Source organism: Lissotriton helveticus, chromosome 7, assembly GCF_964261635.1.
Source record: "Lissotriton helveticus chromosome 7, aLisHel1.1, whole genome shotgun sequence".
In the NCBI taxonomy this organism is placed as follows: domain Eukaryota; kingdom Metazoa; phylum Chordata; class Amphibia; order Caudata; family Salamandridae; genus Lissotriton; species Lissotriton helveticus.
In genome coordinates this window covers 1788091947-1788110649 of record NC_136068.1, presented here as the reverse complement: position 1 = coordinate 1788110649, position 18703 = coordinate 1788091947, and the positions used below count along the sequence as shown (strand labels likewise).

General features: G+C 46.6%; 1 protein-coding gene across 2 annotated transcripts in view; it reads left to right on the top strand.

Annotated features, from left to right (window-relative positions):
• Positions 1–18703, top strand: part of LOC144770769 (phospholipase A2 inhibitor gamma subunit B-like) — a 288410-nt gene that overhangs the window by 39733 nt on the left and 229974 nt on the right. The window lies entirely within an intron of this gene.

Below are 18703 nucleotides of genomic sequence, written 5' to 3'. Positions count from 1 at the left end.
TTTAAAGTTTATAAATGAAAAAGGATCAGTCACCATGCAATCCGCAGCAAGCATAGAGGGGGCAATGAACACAGCAGGTTATCAACGATGCTAAGAGTCACAATCGGAGGATCGGCTGAAAAATACGCTTATCAGGATAAAAACATGTCTTCACAATACGTACTGGCCATTACCCACCTCGTTAACGTGGAACAACCTAACTAATGTTACCAGGAACACTAACAACAGAAACAATAAGCGAACGCTACACTTAATCACCATACTGACCCGAAAGAAGAAAGAAGAAAAGAAAGAACCAGGAAAAAGAAGAGAAAAAACAAGGCCCATAGAAACGAAGACAAAACAAAAAACCCCACCCCAACCCCCCACCCAGCACACATGCAGAGGCTATGGCCTACCCCCCCCCCTAGCAGTGCGCCTGTCGCCTGAGAACGGAACCCGAAATTTAGGTACAGAGAAGAGAAAGGAAAAAGAAAAAAGGTTATATAATACCGGAGGAGGGCCATCCCAATAGGCTCCCGGTCTCTCCTTCCATGAATGTAGTCTCCGCCCCAGAAGCGACAATAAAAGCAGCAAGCACTTAAAACAGTAAAAATGGGGGTGAAACATTACATATCGCGCTATTAAGTATAGTTAAAGAACTCGCCAAATCGCTGCACCCACCCGCCACACAGACATCAACTATTAAAGAGAACCACTTAGCCCTGGCCCATTCTTATAAATCCCCCGTGGCATGCCCGCAAAGGAGATCCTGTCTCGGCAGACCAATGAAGACAAAATGTCCACGCACGGCAGAGGTGCAACTTGCAAGCACAAAATGGACGCCGCCGACCACCGACAGAGTCCCCTTCACCGAAGACCAGCACTCCCAGATCCAAGTCAGGGGACGCATTCCCCAACAGAAGTACAAGGGCGAGGAAAGAGGAAGCAGTCACAGGAGGCAACAATAGCTGGACCAGTGTCCGAGTCTTCAGCGGCGCTACTATGGACGGTGCCACCATCAAATGCTGGGAAAGGCATCCTTCCGGACAATAGAGACGCACGGGCATTCTGTCACAGGCACCCACACTGTCCGGGATCATCCAGTCCCCTCCGCATCCAAGTACAATCACAGTACCCTCCACAGACGTAGATGAAGGTGAGTCCTCGCGTAGCCGGGGGCCATCCGGGTGCATCCGTCCCAGCGTGAGCACAACATCGTCTAGCTTCTCCCCAAGCGCTCGGGAGCCATCCCACCAAGTGGTGTGAAAGTCATTTAGAGCGGCAAGGATATCACTGCGGGACAGCACAGGCTGTATTTTCCCCATCACTGGGCTACTCGGTGACTCGCACCCACCCTCGCACAGTACTTCAGTAGGCAGGGTGTTGTACTCCCTCTTATTCAGGCACCCATTAGGCGCGTCCAACTGGTCGGGAGAACAAAGGCAGGGCAGGGACAAGTCCAGCTTAGGCAGACCACAGATGGGATTCCGGGGCTTCCCAGAGTATAAGCCTAAAAAGCAGTCCACGGCAGTGGCCATCCCCTCTCCGACTCAGCAACAGCCTCAAACTCGGGAGCGGCCCGCAAAAACCGGGCAGGAACAAAGACAAAGCCGACATGCTCACCTTCCGCTCTCCGCAATCAACAGTAGTTCCACCGAGCCTCCATATCGAGGATGCACTCCAGCCGCACCGTGCGACAACCAGGGCACCAACAGAAAATTTCCCTTTGGAGTTGCTGCGTCTCGGCGGGCCGACTCCGCCCAGGTCTAGCCGGCCGCCTCCGATGAATCAGCGCCCGGCCATGTTTACCAACCGAGGTCTCGGCTCCGAGTCGTTTAAGGCCATCAGTCAATTTCGTGAATATCTCCGTCTGTGAGGCAGGTAGAGGTGCCGGGATCGCGCAAGCGATATCTGCGTGCTTTCACCGTCACCCCGCTGCCATGCAATGCCAGGATCGTGGACAGGATTATCATGCGGGGCTCGGAAGCTTACGGAGCCGGGAGCCTACACTGCCGCACCAATCGCCATCTTGGCTCCTCCTCCGAATATTGCACTTTTAACCTTTTCTTTGGATTCACAGGACCTGGACAGACTAGGTGGCTCCTCATGAGGGCAAAATAGGAGATGTTTAATGCTTCATTCATGATTCTAAACTCCTGGTTGAAGTGCTAAATTGAATATTGTTGGAGAGACAGCAAAACACAAACTTATCTTATTTCTCAAATAGCACTGCATCAAATAATCATTTCTTACCGCTGGGAGAATGGCTAGCAGGTGTCCAAAACCCTCCAAAGTATGGCCCAGAGTACCTAACACCTTGCACAGGTTTGCACCACACAATTTACACAAAGGTTTTGTGGTGGTATTTTTGCATTGGAAAATTGCCTATAATGTCACAAAGTATTGCTCTGTGCACTTTTGTGCTACTTTTGGTTCCCTCTTAATTACCCACCAGTTTTGAAGCCAGTACCTATGTCCTAATTTATAGACATACATTTGAGGCAGGTGTATTAGTGGAACAAGTTTTAAAAGTCTCCATATTTTTCCAGCTTTGCCAGTGTTTTGCACCATACAGCATTCATGAAAAGTGGAACTGATCTGTATTAGAAAGGACGGTTTGAGCCTAGCAAAAGGTTTATTTTGCCAGGTTAAAATGGCAGTTTAAAACTGCACATACACAGACTGTAATCGCACACCTGAGACATGTTAAAGTGCTACTTAAGTGAATGGCACGTTCAGTGCTGAAGACCCACTAGTAGCATTTAATTTACAGGCTCTAGGCACAGGAAGTGTCACTTTACTAAGGACCTACAATTAAATTAAACATGCCTAATGTGTTTGAGACAATGATACCATGCTTTAGGGAAAGAGCTCAAGCACTTTAGCACCATTTATCTAACACCATTACCTAGTGGGAAGAGTGTAAGACCCCGTCTTGGTCGTGAACTGGACACCCCTCACAGAGATGTCAGTCAGCTGCTGGGAGTAAGCTTCGGCATGTAGGGCCCCTTCGAAGTCAGCAGAAGTGTCTCCACTGATTATTTTAGGAAACAAAAGGTTATGTATAAAAAGTAGTATCCTTGCCTTGGGCAGAGATTGTCATCAGGCTGCCAATGTTTGTATTTGACATATAGCTTTGTCACCATATGGATGTAATAATAAACACGTTTGTGTCACGCACATGAGGGCTTTGTCCCTAATGCCTAGGCAGTATCATAGTGTCCTCACAAAGTGTTATGTGTCAGCAAGAATGGTGTTTCTGAGAAACTAGTCCAAGAGTCACAAAAGCAAATGTGTGCCAAATGTCGATGTGGAAAAGAAAAGGCAACTTTAGGAAAGGACTGTGTACATGTAAAATGGCACTAATTCCTACTGGGCCAAACTCGGGCACATGACACTAGCTCCTCGTTCAAATGTTGGTTTGAGAAGCTATCTATAGCAAACCAGCACCACTATCCAAAAATACATCTGCATATATGTAAAATGCTAAAAGTGTATTTGATAAAAAATGATAAGTAAATTCCAAAAATCAGTGTAGGAAGCTGGCTTTGTATATACTATACCCAAGTAAGGTATAATGTGCACAGAGTCCAGGGAGTCCCCAGATGTATACCAGAGGCTAAATTAGTTAATTACTAACTGGTCCCTATTTGTGGTAGTGTGGGCGAGCAGTTAGGCTTAACCAGAGGGTGTGCTGAGTATTTATTGCATTCACTCACTTTGACTGAATCCAAACTAATTAGGTAAGTACAAACAAGATATAATTATTTTTTATTTCTGTAACCAAGTAGGACTTGGCACAGGTAAGCGAAATATACTCTCAAATGCAAGACTTTGCAAGGGAATGCAGTTGTGGATGAAATTGCAATTGTTACAAGTTTGTATTGGTTTTCAAAACACAGTAATTACTTTTTGAATACATTTAGATTACTTTTGTATTACATTTATTACTCGGAGGGTATGCCTAGATACCACACCGGGGATCACCCAATACAAGTCAGGTAATATTTCTTAAGGTTTGCAGTATAGTTACTTTTTCTTTCATACAAAGTTCAGCTCAACATAGAACATTTTCAGAAACAAAACTTGTTCCTATAGGTAAAAAAAGTTTTAGCGGTATACTACGTAAGTAAATGACTTACAAGTGGGAATTTTAGGTGTCTAGGTAGGCACCCAAGTTGCACCACCAGCGGTACTGGGGCGGCCAGGTGCAGAGAACAGGGGCCAATGTTAGCCATTGAGGCTAAGGAGTCTTCGGTCAGGGGCTGCTTATGAGCAGGACACTAAGGTGTGGGAGCCAAGCTCCTGGGGTTAAGATCAGCACTGCAGGGGCCAACAATCAGTTTAGGAGCTGCACCACCAGCCGCACAGGACCAGCCGGGTGCAGAGTGTCAATGCAACGTTGGGGTCTCAGTGGATGTCAATTGAGATCTTTGGTTCTGTAAAGATGCTTCAGGTTCGGGCAGGGAGGCTTCCTGGAGGAGTCCACCACTTGAGAGGTAAGTTATGATCTTGGGGGATGCCTGGACACCATTGGTTGGCTACCCAAGGCCATGGGGCATCGCGTGCAGGGATGTCTTTTGGCATCAGGTTCTTCTTACCAGCTTTGGTTGCGCCCGGGGGACCCTTAAGGTTGAGGCTGCAGGCATCGGCTTGAAGTTTGAGGGTGAACGAGGATGACCATATCCCAGGTTAGGATCGCTGGGGAATCTTCCTTTTGGTGTTTGGCCACCTGAACTCGGGCCGTGAGCATCGAATTCATAGTGGTGAAGAATTGTGGAGCAGCCTGGATCGGATTTTGGGATTGAGTCTTTGCTTGAGCAAATCTGGTGCTCACAGGGGACAGAGTAAGTTAGATGAGGACAGGGCATGTCCTCCGGGCTCTGGGGGATGCTGGACTCGCCGTTTTTTTTGCTGTAGGCAGGTTGAAGTCGGGACAGGCCGATAGAGCTGGGCCAAAGCAGGGGGTGTCCTCTTCTTCTTAGGTCAGCACAGCTCTTCGGTCCTTCTTCTTTCTTCCTCAGATCTGAGGGGGCAAGGTTCAGCATTGCCCCTAAAACCTCAAATTTAGGGGCGTTAGAGTGGTGTGCACCACTCTAACGTGTCGGGACCAATGAGTCCTTCCTTTGGGTGGGTACAGCCCCTATTATACCACCCTCCAGTGGGAGGGGGGCATGAGCCTCTCCCTATTTGGCTGGGTCCCCTCATCTTCAAGATGGAGGGGACTGAGATGTGTGCTTCACATTGCCTCCCTCACCTGAGGGGTGGGTTGGCAAAAGTGGGAACAACTCTCCTACTAGCTTGGCTTTCCCACACATTCTCTCGTCTAAAGTGGGGGGCAGACAAGAGGGAGCCTGTTGCTGGGAACAGCAAAAGTCAGGGACAGCTATAAAAGGTGCAGGTCCTTGAAGTTTCCCCTTCGTGGAACCAGCCCATCCTGGGGGAGGAGGCATGACATCTCTGCCAAGGATGGACTTTTTTCTGGACCAGGAGAGTAGCTGCTCTCTACCCAGGGGTCCAGAAAGCTGCCTGGTGGAGGCAAATGGTGGGCAGCCATTCAGGAACTACAGCATGGCTGGTCTTTGTTCAGGGGGCCTCTTTGAGAGGCTTCCTGAGTACATTTTAAATTAAATCCCTCACTGGAATCAGTGTGGGTTTAATATGCTGAGTCGTTTGTTACCAAACTTCCTAAGTTTTAGTAAAGCCGTGATGGAGCTGTGGAGTTCATAATGACCAACTCCCAGGCCATATACTCTTGATGACTTTACCACACTTACAATGTCAAAGAATGGTCTTAGACACTGTAGGGGTACTGGGTTCATGGCACTGTACCCTCACCTGAAGGCTCATGCACCCAGCTAAAAAGCTGACTTACCTAGGCCTTAGAGAGTGAGTTGCAGGCATGGCACACAGGGGTGTGTGCCATGTCGAATCTCTTCACATTTCAGTGCACCAAAACAGGCAGCCTGCAATGGCAGTGTGTGGGTGTTAAGGTACAGGATCTCTAAGGGTGGGCACAATGGGTGCTGCAGCCCTTAGAGGCCTTCCCTGGTCAGAGTACCCTAGGTACCCATTACACCTTTTACAAGGGTCTTACCTGTGGCCAGAAATGTGCCAATTGTGGATACAAAGGTACAATTTTGTGAAAGAACACGGGCGCCGGGAACCTGATTGGCAGTGACTCAGGGCACAACAAGTCAAGTTGCATCAGATGTCAGGCAAAAAGTGGGAGGTAACAATGCAAAAAGGTGCACTCTCCTACAATCAGGCACTGATGCTATTTGGAGGCCCAAAGCCTAAAAATATTAAAATGAGAAGCAATTTAAAAGACATTTGAAAATTAAAATAAACGGAAAAGCCAGATGTTTACATGTTCCGAGTGACAGACAAAACATTGCTGTTCACAGCGTCCACAGATGACGTTCCCAGAGGTACACCTTGTTCCAAGTCGATATAGCAAGTATGTTCCCATCCAACCCCCAAAGCATCTGCTGAGGGAGTGTATACAACCACCTGATATTCTGTTTAAACAGAGCTCAGATCCAAACCACTATAGACAGAGGCAAGCCAGGGTAGCTTATGGAACGCTGTCAGGAGAAGAGGTATCCACAGGGGATATCTGTACAGATGGGCCTTCAGTGGGTCCACCAGCACGTTCAAGTTCGAAGGTTCAACCAACTGCAACCCCAAGCTCAAGTCTAGGGCACACTCATAAGTGCACAAGAGTCAGCGGAACACAGGCTGTACGCAATAAAGCCATAAAGGCCAGAAAGACAGGAACAACTGTGTATCTAATTCTTAAAGCAAAGGTATGCTAAAAAAAATGCACCATGCATTCACGGCACAGCTGAATTTGAGGCAGTGCCAGCTCCATATGAACTCGAACTGGGATATCCATTATGGACAACATTTCTAAATTCAATATCGCTTCATCATGGAGCAGGACCAGCGGAATACCTCCAAAGATGCTTCCGGGGACAGAGTGGATGAAGGATGAAATAGCTCTAAACAAATTCTAGAGTTTGCTGACCAACCCACAGTCTATGCTCCTATAAAACCTTACAATTCTATTTGAATTAGACATATTAAAAATAAGATGGACCAGCATCTCAAACTGTCATGGAAAGTTAGTACAGAGGAGCACCTGTATCACTGAAGAGGAACGCGCCAACTGAAGATCAAATGTCTACTTGGCCGAAGTTAAGGCTACATATTTTTGAAACAATAAGGCTTTCAGTTTGCTGAAGGTGTCAAAGCGCACGTTGGTAAGATTAATTGGAGGCCACACTGTATCCTCCCTGACTACACAAGTTGAGGGTAACAGGACTTGTGTGCAACACGTTAGACTGGAAGAGATGGTCACCACATATGAAACTCCTGTTTTCATCCCATACCAACCCTTACAGGTAAACTCCCATTTAAGAGCAATCTGAAAGCCAGACATAGCATAGCCACAGAAGACCGTTTCAAGTAGCAAGACAGGTTTGCTACAGATGCAGTGTATGCTGCATGCAATGAAACATCCTTGCACACTAGGGACCACTTAAAGTATTTTTGCAGTCCATGTCGCTGAGAAAGATGCCAGTGTCCCTATTCCTACACCGGAATGTGGAAGGAATTTCCCATTTTTTATGTATGAACCCTTCACCTAACGCTAGATACGTGCCCACTTGATAGTGTTGTGGACAGTGCTGCTAGTGGGAAGTTGAGATAGGTAGTGCAATGTACCCATGGATTAGGCAATCCATGGATACTATCTCAGCAACAGTAAAAGGCCATTTCTCAAGCTTTTCAACGTGTTGCATCATGTGTTTTACATATTCTCGCGCCATACCTATCCGTTGATCAGAAAGAAGGTATGGTGACAACAGATTTGTGATTTTAATGCATCACCAAGGCCCATGGCCTAAAAGCAATGTTTGCAGTGTCAAGCTTAACAATAGATTGAAAATAAGTTGGGAATGGTTCATGTTGTAATGCATACAAGTAATGCTGAAGTACGTCTAATATAGATGTGACAATGTTACCTAATGAAAAAATCAAAATGATAAGGTAGTTGTACCATTCGCCACTACTGCAAGAGCCTTTTCTAAGTCGGCCCTGTCAAACTCAGCAGCTTCTTTTTGAGGTATTTTCCATATTTTGTTATAGACTGAATACAGAAAGCGCTTTTGACATGGTTTCCAAGGTCGTAACGAGAAGTCTTATTAGTCCAAAGCATCCAATAAAAGGGACAAATGCTGTTGTACCTGAGATAGTGTTGAGGTTTTTAGCCAGTCAAGGCACAACTTCCCAATACTGTAAGTTGTTTCCAGCCCAAAATGGTCACTCTGCACATGTCGCATGTCAGACCTAAGGGATATGAAAGCCTTGATGTTATGCAGGAATCTATCCTGACATTTGTTAGCCAGACAAACTATCCCTTCCAATTGGGGTCTGATCAGCTATGTCTACTCTTACACAGCATAGAGTCAATAGGTTTTTATCATATGGTGTTAACTGCTGCCAGTTGTCAATCATGTAAGAGCAGGAACTTGTGGTGCGTTCAGATCTTTAATTTTTGCTAGGTTAAAATACATTGTCTGTTGCACAGTTTGTTTCATTTAAAACATCTGTTGCGGTAACAAACAGGCCCTAAATAAAGCCTCAGTTCCCCGAACCTGCCAATCTTTTGTCCCCCAAGTAGATTTTACACCTCCTTTATCTCTCCAAAAGTCAAAACACTGTGTTGAAAACTGGGAGAGGAAAGAACCGGAGTATATCAGCTTAGTATTTATTTTCATATTTTTCTTGCAGATGATGGTGCAAGCCTATAATAAAAAGAGGCTGGGTCAGATATGTCAGAACCGGAAAAAAAGTCCAACTTTTGTGCAAATGCTTTTGAACTACACTTTGGTGGTGTAGGGCAATGTTCACATTGTGTAAAGTTAAACACTTCACATGTTGTACTACACTTTTGCAAAATATGACGACTATAATCTTGATAACAGAAGATGTAATCGAATTTGGTTGCACCATCATAAAACGCATCAGTAGAAAACACAGTTGAACGCTCCAGATCTTCTAACATTTCTTATACAGTATTATTATCCCAATCATCAGAAACAGTCCTCCTGGTGATAATTTAATTCAATACAATTTTAAACAAATAGGAAATTTGTAAAGGTTCAGTGGGACCATACACACAAACGATACATTATACCATACAATCCCATTTGGAACTGGAAGCTAAAATGTTCATCAGGGAAAAGTATATTTGCTCACAATGTGATGATGTGTGTGGTTTCAGGTGTATGCTGCGGAGCTTTTTGGGACAAAATGACAATTTAACAGAAGGAAGAACACAGTCACAAAACCAATCCAAAGAACTGGGGAAACTAATGCAATTGTAATCCAAATGTGAAGCCATGAAGTGGCAAATATGTTCTTTTCAGCCAACAATAGAAAACCTGCTCCTTCAGTTAGAACGCCAAGGGCGGGGGCAGCGATGGATCCTTCAGTGCATCGGAGAAGTCATCAAAGTTGATGAAGTATGCAGTTGCTGCTGTCCAGTCTATCTTGGCAGTTCACCAGGTTGTTTTGAACTTGATGCAGAGTCGATCTGTGGTTCATTGATGCAGAACGTGTTTATTTCATGATTCCGAACAGAAATCAGAGTTTCTGTAGTTGTAGCTTGCACAGTTGTAATTGTTTCTGAAACAGGTAGAAGGCATACTTCATTGTTGTTTACTGTGGTCTCATGTTGTTGACAGCAGTCTTCATTTAAAATTAAACCTTCCATCTGGACCTACTGTAGGGCAGCGAGAGGAGATTGGTAGCTGCCTAGGAGCCCATGTGGCCTACTGCTGAGAATCGGCCACATGATGTGATTTAATCAGATCAATAGAGACAAATCCTTTTCTATGGTATCCAGCAAGGGGACGTAAGAAGTACAGTCTGTGTACCTTCAACAGCTATTTTGTCTACAATATTTTCTCTGACCAGATACCTGATCTTTGAGATCCAGCCGGTACTTGCCAGAACAACCTTCACTTCTCCAGTGGCAGTGCATTTTATTTGGGCGTTATTTTGTTCGTCCCTGCATTCATTCAGTTCTTGTAAAACAGCCAAATGTTCATTGATGTCAAATGGTTTTTCGCCCGCCACTGTGCTGGCACTATTCAGATATGGGACCGACATTTTATCCCCAAACAAGATATCAAGGAGTATGACCACCCAGGGATTATCTGTGCATCTTATTCAAAGCCCTCTGGACCCCATATTGGTGATGGACTTGACTGCAACCTGTGCTGCGTACCCTTGCTGTAAAAGACTGCTTTAAGCCCTGTTTTTCATCTCCATGACCGCGCTTCCCTCAGGAGATGAGAAACATAGTGTCACACCCAAACTTACCATGGCCTCTTTGTAAGCCTGAGAACTAAACACCTGGGGCATGCCCAAATTTATTGTGCCAACTGCGTATGTCCCAGTAAAGACTCGCAGATCCTTTACAACAGTTAGTGTGTCAGCAGACTGCTGTGGCCATACCCACAGGAACTAAGATAAGGAATCTACTGCCACCAGTGTGCACTTGTAAGCCACGTCAGATGATAGGGGGCTGCAGTGGTCCAATTATACACAAGTCAGAGGCTTGTTGGAAATCATAAGAGGTGTCTGGAGTGGACACGCCACGGTGGATCCCTTCAACTGTTGACAAATGCCACATCTCAGTACAATGTCCTTGGTCTGTTTGAAAAGACCTGACCACGAACAGCGTTGCTGTAATAGTGAAATTGTAGCTGCCACCTCTTCGAGTGCTGAAGCCAAACCCTCATGAGCAGCCAGCATTAATCTTAATCTGCGATCATTGTTTGTATCACTCTATCCCCCATGCATCTAGCTTGTAGGAGTACATGAGTGGAAAGCCTTTTGGCAGGAGTGTGTCTGTGTGTGCAGCATTGACAGCCACCATTATGTCTTCATCTATTCTCAGACTTGGAAAAATTTATCTCAGCAACCACAGCAGTGCGAACTGTTGCCTTTGCAGTTTCATCGACCAAAGAATTCCCTGTAACATGCATGCCAACATGTTGATGACTCTAGGTATGAATGACATGAGCCTGTGGCTAGCATTCTTTCATCTATGCCACCTGTTCTCAAAGCAACTTGCAGCTTTTTGAATCCTAAATCCATTCTGGCTCCAATAATAAAGGTAATTATTACATAACTGCACACAGTGATGCAAATCACATAAAATAAGTGTGAGGACTCCAGGCTCCGTATTCTGTTGTGTCAGTACTAGAGCCTTAAGTTCTGTCAGCAGTGCTGTGCTATCACCAAGTGACTGTGTGCAGGTTTTTTCAGGATGGAATGTTCCAACATGCATGCCCTTTTACAACTGTGCATGCGGCTGAATATTGCTGTTTTGTCCCTCCCGCAGGTTGCACAGAACTATCAGTGTAAATGATGTAGTCATAGCAATCTAGAGACATAATTTCAATAGGTAGAGGATATTCCTGCTCATACTGGAGAAAGGCATGTGTTTGTAGTGTAGAATCAAATCTGTAATCTACATCTGTTGCAGTGAGGGAGGCTGCCCATTGTATCTATCTTGGATGTAGAGCTGTTGCGTTGGTAAATCCATATTTGTAAAGCGCAAACTACTCACCCTTACGGATCTCAAGGCGCTGGGAGCCATTGTGGAAATTAAGTGAGCTATTGTCCAGAGTCACATAGTGCTGAGTTGAGCTGCCGTTGGAGCCGCGGATTGAACCGTGAACCCTGTGCTCAGAAGTCAGCTGCCCTGGACGCTGCACCACACCTCTCCACTCGTTTGGTACACAAACTCTTGCAACCGCCACTAAGGTCGGTACCGGGGTCACAACAATAATTTGTTTCACTTGTGCCAGGGCATGCTCTCTCACTACAGCTGTCTGAACTGCAGTCAGTATTTTTTCAGTCAGTGCAGAAATCATTTTAATAGTTCCACAGAGATGCGATTTATATGCAATCAGTACCTTGTCAATCAATCAATCAATCAATCACATAATTTGTATAGCGCACTGCTCACCCGGAGGGGTCTCAAGGCGCTGGGGGGAGGGGTCCGACACTGCTCAAAAAGCCAGGTCTTGAGTTGCTTCCTGAAGGAGAGATAGTCCTGGGTCATCCGTAGGTGGATGGGGAGAGAGTTCCATGTCTTTTACCCGCCAGGTAGGAGAAGGATCTTCCTCCGGCGGTGGCTCTGCGGATGCGTGGTACGGCGGCGAGGGCGAGGCTGGTCGATCGTAGCTGGCGGGTGGGCGTGTAGAAAGTCAGGCGGTTGTTGAGGTACTTGGGACCCAGGTCGTGGAGAGCCTTGTGTGCGTGGGTGAGGAGTCTGAAAGTGATCCTCTTGCTGACGGGGAGCCAGTGCAGGTCTCTCAGGTGGACGGAGATGTGGTTGTGTCGGGGGAAGTCCAGGATGAGTCGTGCGGAGGCGTTCTGTATGCGCTGGAGTCTTTTCTGTAGTTTGGCTATGGTTCCCACGTAGAGGGTGTTCGCGTAGTCCAGTCGGCTGGTGACGAGTGCCTGGGTGACCGTCTTCCTGGTTTCGGTGGGGATCCATCAGAAGATCTTGCGGAGAATGCGCAGGGTGTTGAAGCACGATGATGAAACGGCTTTGACTTGTCTGGTCATCGAGAGGGAGGAGTCCAGGATGAAGCCCAGGTTACGTGCGTGATCCGTTGGCTTGGGAGTGGTGCCAAGGGCAGGGGGACACCAGGAGTCATCCCAGGTGGAGGGCGATGATCCCAGGATGAGGACTTCCATCTTTTCTGAGTTCAGTTTCAGGCGGCTGTTCTTCATCCACTCGGCGACGTCTTTCATCCCTTCAAGAAGGCTGGCTCTGGCGGTGGCGGGGTCGTTGGTGAGGGAGAGGATCAGCTGTGTGCCGTCGGAGATGATGTTGAGGTTGTGTTGGCGTGCGATGGCTGCGAGAGGGCTCATGTAGACGTTGAAGAGGGTTGGGCTGAGTGATGATCCTTGAGGTACGCTGCAGATGACTTCGGTGGCCTCGGATCTGAATGGGGGAGGCGGACTCTCTGGGTTCTTCCGGCGAGGAACGAGATGATCCACTCCAGTGCCTTCTCTTGGATTCCGATGTTGCTGAGGCGCTGTACTAGGGTGCGGTGGCAGACAGTGTCGAATGCTGCGGAGAGGTCCAGGAGGATGAGGGTCACTGTTTCCCCGTTGTTGAGCAGGGATCTGATGTCATCGGGTCTGCTGGGAGGGGTCTTCAGTGGTGCGAGGTCATCTGCGCAGTTGGTGAGTCACTGTGTGAAGATGCGGGCTGCTTCGTTGGGGTCCGTTGTGCTGGTGGGAGGGTTCTGGCTGAGGGACGTGGTGAGCTGGTCAGTGGTGATCTTGCTTCAGCTACTTCGGGGAGCCTGTTGCCGGTGGTGGTGAGTCGTGGTTCTTCTGAAGCTGAAGTGGACGCAGCTGTGATCAGTCCAGTGTAGCCCAGTGGAGTGGCTGAAGGGGATGTGCTTGCTTGAGGAGAAGACTGGGTCAAGCGTGTGTCCGGCGTAGTGGGTGGGGGTGTTCACCAGTTGCTTGAGTCCGAGGTTGGCGAGGTTGTCCAGGAGGGTGGTGGTGTTGCTGTCGTTGTTGTTCTCCAGGTGGAAGTTGAGGTCCCCTAGGAGGCTGTAGTCAGCGGAGGGAAGGGCGTGCGGGCTGATGAAGTCTGCGATGTCTTCGCTGAATGGTGTACGTGGTTCCGGGGGTCTGTAGATGAGGGTGCCTCCGAGGGTGGTCTTGGGGTCTGTGTGTATCTGGAAGTGGAGGTGTTCGGCGGCGGTGAAGGTGTCGTCGGAGTTGGTTGTGACGCGGATGGTGTTCCTGTGGACGATGGCGATGCCTCCTCCGGTCTGGTTGACGCAGTCCCTCCGGGTGATCTTGTAGCCTTCCGGGATGGCTATGGCGATGTCGGGGGCTGAGGAGGCGTTCATCCATGTTTCTGTGAGGAAGGCGACGTCTGGTGATGTTGTGTCGAGTAGGTTCCAGAGCTCGACGGCATGCCTGTGGATGGAGCGGGTGTTGAGCAGGATGCACTTGAGGTGGTTGTTGCTGGTGTCTGGCTTGGCGGGTGAGGTGTAGGTCCGGAGGCAGGTGAGCTTGCAGGCTTGGCAGGTGAAGGGTCCGTGGGTGTGTTTCGGGGTGGCTCGGTAGCAGGCGGGATTTCTGTCGGGTTTGAGTGCGTTGAGGGTTGCGGCGTCGTAAGTCAATCGTGTGGGCTGGCATGGTCGGGGGCCAGGGGTCCTGGCGCTGGGCGTGGGCCAGGTGCACAATCGGCATACCCGCTGCGCGTGAACGCTGCATGTACGTGCGGACTCTGCTATACATGGAGAGTCGGGGGGAGGATGGAGGGAGGAGCAGCTGGGAGGTGGGAGCGGGGTGGCGAATGGGAGAGGGGAGAGGGAACAGAAGGAAAGGGGGTGGGACCACGGGGGAGCAGCGGCAGGGAGCGGGGTGGAACAGCGGGAAAAGGCGGCAGAAGCGCGAAATACAGAAATACAGAATCAGGGGCACAGCAGAATTACAGAAAGACAAAAATCAGGGGCACAGCGGGAAAAGGCAGCAGAAGCGAGAGATAGAGAAATACAATAAATCAGGGGCACAGCCGAAATACAGAAGTACAAAAATCAGGGTCACCTTCATTGAACATGACATATATGTAGCCTGATGTCCCCATGAACACACGATTCACCAGGTGTGTTGGGTCACAGTTGTGTGTAAATGGTTGGAAGCTATCATGTCAGCTTGAATGGAAAGTAAGATTGTTGCTGTGTTCAATGTATCCCTTAAAAATCTGATATATAAGGTTGCAGATTGGTTTTACCCATTCTGCGTAAATAGGAATGTATGTTTTGTAAAAAATGTGAAATCCTAATATGGATTGCAATCTATTCAGAGCCGTTGGGGGTTAGAGCACTGCACATTTTTCTAAACAAAGAGTTGCCAGGCTCTTGCCTTCACTTGATAATTTGTATTCCAAAAATAAGACAGTGAAGTGGGCAATTTTTGATTTTTTTAAATTGATTTGGTAGCCCATGAGAACAAACCCTAAAATTTTGCGGTCCACTCTAGTCAAGTGCTCCACCAGGTTATTGTCCAGTAAGTATTTGTCATCGACATATGGCAATGCCTGATCATCAAAGTTCTCTAGTAATTTTGTGACTCTGGCTAAAAGCAGCCCAGGCTATTCTTATACCCCTGGGGTGAACAGCAGAATTGTTTTTGTGCACCTAGCGCCATCAAGGCAGACAACTATCTGCTTTCAGGCACTATATTTTGTCAGAAGAATCCATTTGAGATATATAGTGTTGTTTTCTATTTCTTCTGCACCATATTATACATTAGTGCAGCACTGTGTGCAATTTGTACTGTGAATGTGAGAGTAGCTGTGTTCATATCTCTTAATCTTATACTAGACAATATGATTGATTTGGTTTCATTACAGGAAATAAAGGATTATTCATAGAAGAGGTGCCCATTTCAATTACACCCTGATATTCAAGTTCTAATATCTATCTAACTTGTTGTTTAGCTTCAGTTTTTATTGGGTATTGTCTTTAAGGTTGTGGGGTTGTCCTCAATGGTATATCATGATAAGGTAAACTGTCACCCCCCCCCCCCCCCCCCCAAATGGTTGCAGTATAATTCAGGAGCTAGCATTAAAGACATCTCCCTTAAATATGACTGTTTAATTGATTCTGGAAGGAGGTCAGAGAAAGCCGGTAAAATTACCCTCTCCCCTTTTGGGAAATTTTTTATGAAGTCAGGTGGCCAATCCTTTTCGGCCAGTAAAGTGTCATAACCTTGAGTGAGTTTCTCCCAAAAGAGAACATTTATAAATCTAGAAATGTCCCCCTTCAACCATAGTTGGACTTCGTACAATCGATGCAGAATGCTAACCCTAGTATCAGGTATTTCCACTGTGACATACTCATTCAGTGTTACTCCCACCAGACAATCCATCAGTTTCTGGTGAAATATTGTGACTTCTTCTGCACTGTCCAGCACCGTCAATGCCCACTACCTGTTCAGAGGCAAAGTCCTCAAAATCCAGGGCATGCCTGACCTTTGGTCCTGATATCTTCTTCCCAAATTTTCTCTACCCAGTGTAGCATAGGTTTCTTCAATAATTTTAAACAATTTGATCGCCTGCTGGGCAGGAGTCAAATCCCTAAGGCATTTGCGTATAGCTAACCCTGCTGTTATCTCTTCAATGTTACTCAACATTATGGCAGATACTATGGCAAAATTGCCTATCAGTTTCATTCCTAAGTCGAGGGCAGGTGCTGCCCCATGTTCATTCTGCACCTGTTTTAAAACTTCAGGTAAAATCACAAGAAATGGTGAACCATGTGTTCTGCTATATAGTGCAGCCAAATCTGTGCCAATTAGTATGTTCTTAGTAAGGTAATAGTATTTCAATCTCCTCGTAAGGAGTTTATTCGTCTGGTGTTTCACCTACTTCAAATCCCTATTATGCCTGTGAAGCATAATCTGCAGAAGGGAATTTAACCCAGGAGTAAAGTACCTCCATCCTAAAGGCTTCGTGTGCCTCTACCATGAAAATAACATCCCCATCATCTAGGGTGAGGCCATGGTGTAGTAGATTTTGAGTAACCTCATGTCGGCAGTTCTCAGATATATTTTGTGCCATGATATGAGAATGAGGAATTACAGAATTCAGCTAACACAGTGAGAACATTACCTTTCAAGCTTGAATTTACCAACAGCCAATAAATAGGATGGGGAATATTTACAAGCCCCTTGCGCCACTTTTGCGTCATTGTTATAATGGGAAAAGTGACGCAAAAGTGGCGCAAGGGGCTTGTAAATGTGCCCCAATATACTTACTCAGCAGAGGGGGATTTTCCCTAACCCCATTGACCTCTCACTGTTAATAGGTGTGTAGAGATCTCGGAGGAAGCACGAAGGAACTACTCAATTGATCTATACAAAATAAGAAACCAACCGACATTGGCGGCACCATATGAGGGAGTTTCCACCAATCAGTAGGAACAACATACACTTCAAATGGTACGGGATGGATTCCATGCACCCCATAGTATATGTTGTTATGCAGGTGGTTAGGCAGGGAATTAAAAATAGAGTCCAATTTGTCACAGTTAATTACAGCACACATACTCCATGCGAACTGTGCCGGAGATGTACATGTTAAATCAGCATGCCACAGTCATATCCCATAGGAATGTATTCAAGGAACAGTTCCCAGGAACTGCCAGACCAGTTTAAATCAGAGAGGTAGAAAGGCCTGTTCTGTGACTGTAAAAGTTCAAGTCAATAGACACACTTAGGAGGGAGTTTCTTTGAGAGCGATGTGTTTATTCAGCCCGAAAGGGCATCTTAAGCTAACCTAAGCTACTTCATGTCTAATAGTCAATCACTATGGATGAATAGATGTACACTTTTCAACCAGTGGAAGCACATAGAGAAGCAATAAGCATTCTTTAGTAATAAGTGATACCTCATCCTGGCACAGCTGATAAGACTAATGATAAAAGAATATTCCTTCCACTATAGATTCAACCTTGAAATACAGCTGCAAGCATGAAAACAGAACACCCTAGTCATCCTCCCTAACAATTCTCACAGTACAGGAAAGTTGAGCTCTGCAGTGTACCATTTTATTATTTCTAAAATTATTCCTGCTGCGGGCCCATACACTGCAGTGGTAGGGGCACATTATCTAAACAAGATGGAGTAAGCCAGGTTTCTTAAATATGGCTTAGATGTCCACCTGACTAAGATCAGCATGCTGCCATTGCTGTCAGACCTCTTTAGCCCAGTGTCCTGGGGGAAGTCATACACTTTAAAGGATAGGCACACTTTGTTCCTCCAGGCCATGAGTTATTCAGCATATATGCAGAAAATCCTTGTGTGCGGAGACCTAAAATTCAAAGACACATCCAGAACACATCTTGGGGAACTCATGGGAAGGAAAGATGCTCTTTGTACTAAGAAGGAGATATTTTATTTCCCAACAACACACTCTTCTGTCAAAGCCACCTATCTGTGTAGGCTAAGCTCAATAATGGGCTTTTAGACACGCCAGCACTAAACAACAAGTACTACAAAGTGAAAGATGCACTCAACAAATAGATTGCCATAAAACCCTACTATCCACATGCATGGAGATGGCAGGTGGCACAAACCAGGCCTTAGTAACTATCACCAGCACCTCATAGAAACCAAGAAAGCAGCCATCACCACCCATGTCGACTCTGCAGCTACCCACACAAACAAACTCTTAAAAAAGTCAAATAATTCCCCAGCAAAATCACTAAAATCCATAGAAATATTAACCACACTCGACCCCTACAACTTCAACCAACCAGAGCGAACATCAGCAAAACCATTACCACCTGGTCTCCACTCATCAACCAGACCATCTCAGCCATCATGTGTTCCATCCACTTCAGGGTGCGCCCACCGACCCCTGTCCCTTTCATCTCTATAAACTTGCAACAAACTCAATCAGCACAGAACTCACCAGCGTCCTCAACCCCTCCATCTCCACAGCAACCTTCCCTGACAGATGGAAACAGGCCGTTGTCAGACCCCTCCTAAAGAAAGCCTTTGCCGACCCCAGCAATCTCAAAAATGATCATCCAATATCCTTGCTCCCCTAACCGACCAAAGTACTGGAGAAAGCCATAAACCAGCAGATCACTGA